This window comes from Haplochromis burtoni, unplaced genomic scaffold, assembly GCF_018398535.1.
Source record: "Haplochromis burtoni strain Fernald_Lab_line unplaced genomic scaffold, NCSU_Asbu1 Contig_490, whole genome shotgun sequence".
In the NCBI taxonomy this organism is placed as follows: domain Eukaryota; kingdom Metazoa; phylum Chordata; class Actinopteri; order Cichliformes; family Cichlidae; genus Haplochromis; species Haplochromis burtoni.
The window spans coordinates 256,643-260,444 of NW_024582851.1; the positions used below are offsets into that span (position 1 = coordinate 256,643).

General features: G+C 41.9%; 1 protein-coding gene across 12 annotated transcripts in view; it reads left to right on the forward strand.

The window, feature by feature from the left end:
• The window catches only part of hoxb3a (homeobox B3a), a 52,486-nt gene that overhangs the window by 35,872 nt on the left and 12,812 nt on the right, over positions 1–3,802 (forward strand). For 4 of the 12 annotated variants that reach the window (XM_014329158.2, XM_014329157.1, XM_005947110.2 and 1 more), the window contains exon 2: positions 2,319–2,385. The exons of 4 other annotated variants lie outside the window; for them this stretch is intronic. The gene's annotated coding sequence lies outside the window, so the exon portion shown is untranslated. Of the gene's footprint in view, positions 1–18; positions 2,386–3,802 lie in introns of those variants that run through there. 4 more of the 12 variants (XM_042213860.1, XM_014329160.2, XM_042213862.1 and 1 more) reach the window with 4 other exon arrangements.

Sequence of the window (3,802 nt, forward strand, 5' to 3'; positions counted from 1 at the left end):
TGTGTGTGTGTGTGTGTGTGTGTGTGTGTGTGTGTGTGCGCGCGTAAGTTTGGGGGAGTGGGGGGGTGCAAGACTGGTCTGGTGATTTCACCACCAGACCCGGCAGAGATAAGAGGAGAAAGCCGAAAAGCACGAAACTTTTTGCACACCACGAAACTTTGAAGCCTAGCAGTGAGCAGCATCAGGTCCCATAAACCCTCTCAGCCTTAATAAAAATACATCTTCGTAAAAAGTACTAGACCTGTTAGCTGTAGGATGCAATGGAGTCTCAGAAAAACAAATGGCTTCGTTATCCTAATCCATGAATGTTTACAGCCAACTATATGCTGCAGTATTGCTGTATTTATTAAAAAGAGAAAGAGAAAATCACACACTTGTTTCATTTCGCGCTCCTCCTTTCATTTCCCTCTCTATGTCTCCATCTCCCTGGAGTCTAAAACCTGCTGTTCACATCCACTTCACATTCTGATAAATTATGGGCCAACAGCCTTTGTTGCACACCTTTTTCTGCTGCTTCTTTGTCGCTCCTTTTAAACTTTTACAGAGAAAAGCTTCCATCCATATTGTGGTATTTTGAGTACTGGTTGCAGCCAGAACTCCCCTTCTCTCCCCCAGCCTCCTCTTCCTCTAAGAAAAAAAACCCCTCATCAGCTGTTCTGGGGGCTCTAGGGGCTCTGGAGGCGGCCTCCTGTCTTTGTCTCGGCGTACAGGCTAGCTGGCTAAGCTAGTCGGCCCTTGCATCACTTTCTGGGCAACTTTAGACTAGTCCACTCCTGCCTGCTCTGCGGCTGCAAAAATCAGACCGTAACCGGCGGGGCTGAGGGGGAAGGGGGGCACACTGAGGAGACCCAGACTGAAGGAGCTGCAATGGGTATGCACAGTAGCCAGAGCGGTGCGTGAGTTCTTGGATGGAAACGATAAATAACTTTATAGCAGCAGGAGCGGTAGTAGCCTGGTGGTAGTAGTAGTAGTGATGTAGGCTTGTGCGGGGAGGTCGGGGATCCTTTGCGTTTGATTTATGTGTTTGGGTGAAGTTGTCAGGAGCAGAAGCAGAAGGAGAACGGCTCTGAGATTTTATTGCAGCACTTTAATAATAATAGCCAACAACATGGAATACGCTTTTCATCCTGTGATCCACTTATATAATTATACAGTTCCGCTTTACGCAGTGTTTACGGCCCCGCGCAGCAGCAGATGGATGTGTGTTTATCTGTGGACAGAGCTAGATGTGATCTCTTGCTGTGGGTCCTCAGCCCGGCAGTAAGACTGTCCACAGGACTGTCCAGGGTGAGTGTTTTCTCACTCAGTGATGCTTGAGTTATTTATGGGCCGCGTGGATCAAACAGCTGTTTGCCTTATGGGGCCTGTTCTCATTTTGGTTCGCTCCTCTTTCTCTCTGTCTCTTTCTGTTTTTTTCTCCCCCCCTATTTTTTGCTTCTCTTAAGTCCCCGTTTGGTGCTTAACAGAATTTATGACTTTGGGAAGTTGTTTTTTTGTGTGAGTTTTTTTCGGATGTGTTCATTGTTTATGAAGTTTATTTGAAGTTTTTAAACGAGACCCTGCATTAAATTCTAATGATCATTTTTAATAGCAAGAATCAGAATTTTGATGCAATCGGGGCATGCCTTTCGATTTCGATTGCAGTTTTTAGATTTCATATATATATATATTTATATATATATAATTGTGTTAATCCGCGTGTGTGCTAACTGGAGCATTATTTCTGATGGGTAATTATGATTTACGCATACAGTTTAGCTATTTATGTATTTATTATTGCACAAATCCTTCTAACCTAAGCAAAGTCCATGTTTATATATTCTAGGCCATTGCTGCAAATGAACAATTTCTAATGCATTCTATATATTCCATAACTCTATTCCCTACATAACTCATTTTGGTACGCTGACGGGATAAGCAAGATTATTATTGAATATGAAATCATGCGTGTTTTTGTTTGTTTGTTGTATTTATTTATTTAATTATTTTGAGGGAAAGAACACAAATGTGTAATTGTGGTAACCAGACTCAATAACCTCTCACACCCTCTAGCACAAAGGTCACTTTTAGAAAGGTGTTAAGCACAGCATTGCCTCGTTCTTTGTTGTTGTTTTTTTGTTTTGTTTGTTTTTTTGTGAATTATTTAGGGTTTGAAGTCAAGCGGTTGCTGCTGACCTAACCATTCGATTCGAGTACAAGAGGTGACCCGCATCTGTATCTGATTTTACCGAGATGTGTTTGATTGCATATGTCTTCTTTCTCTTTCCTACCCTTTTCCCATCCCCTCCGCATGCCCCTTTTCCCGCAATATACGTCAGTTCTTAGGAGCTTTCTGGAAGCCGTTTTCCTCCATTAAAACTTCAGGGGAAAATAGGAAATATTCCGGTAAGTTCGGACTTTTTTTGGCATTATTTGTCATGATGCAGCCTGCATTAGAACGAAGTCTGAAGTTTGTGCATGGGTGCTGTGTACACGCTAATAGAATTATAAGATGAGAAGACAGTGACGATTTTGCAACCTGGAAGGTGCATGACGGGTAGTTTTTCCTTTATTTTTAGACAATTAGGACGCTGCATATGTTGAAAAAAACAATATCCTGTTCATATTATATTGATGTGTAGAATGTATACTATTTCTACAGGAACTGATTTGTCTATTCATAGTAGAAGTATTCTCTCTATAATTTAATTTATATCGTTTAAGCATAAATGCAGTTACATATATATGGAAAATATTTATGAAGTTGAAAGTGATTGTAATGTTGAAATTCTACGGGTGTGCGCGCGTGTACGTGTGTGAGTGATGTAATATCGTGTAATGACACGTGCTTATGTAATATAATCCTGAGGTGTGAAAGGAAGTGTATGATGGCCGCGGGTTATAGGCAGAAGCATGGAGGGTCAGTTCATTATTTGATAGACAGTTATTAAAACTGCATGTTGTAACTGCGGTAATGGCATTAATGCTACCACTGTTCATAGCCTATTAATACAGCTATATTTACATAACACAGCAATTAAAGTGACAGCGGCTGAATTAAATAGTTCACAGTTGGAGTCCTGTAAAAATCATTCTGCACTTGTGCACGATATTTTAACATTGGCATTTTTCAAATCGTTTGAAAAACAGAATCAAAAGGAATTCCTGTGTCATCCTCAGTGGCCTACATATCTATAGTCCCAAAGGAGAAAGAAAGTGGAAAAGGGAAAGAAGATTTCCATGGCGCAGGAAGGCACCGCGTTTTAGTTGTGAAACCCAATATCCGTGACTCAATCCGAAACATGCAGAGTCGATGCGCGTCTTCCATCCGAGAAAAACAGCCGTCCTCCACAAGCACTGGCGTGCTTTTGCAAGTCAGTGCATAGGTGTAATCCGTTCTGCTTATTTCTCCACATGCACGTCTCTCCCACACATGGAAAAAAAAAGAAAGACAAAAAAGTAGCTGATTAGCTGTTTGGTTAATGTGTAATGAGGTTGGTTAGCAGATCCTTCAGTCCACACAAAGGCTGGTTTAAAGGAAAAGTTGCAGATGGACACATTTCAGGCTCCCACCTTCCACCTACACCGAGCTCATCCTCTCATTTCTGCTGCCCACAGCGAATGCTATCTGTTTTAAAGTCGGGCTGTTTACACACACACACACACACTGCTGGGTGCTAGAGAACTCATAAATCTTACGTAGCCATAAACGACAGGAGTAGCGTCCTGAATAATAAAAATAGAGGGAGCGGGGGAGAGTTAGAGAAGAGTGTGTGTGTGTGTGTGTGTGTGTGTGTGTGTGTGTGTGTGTGTGTGTGTGTGT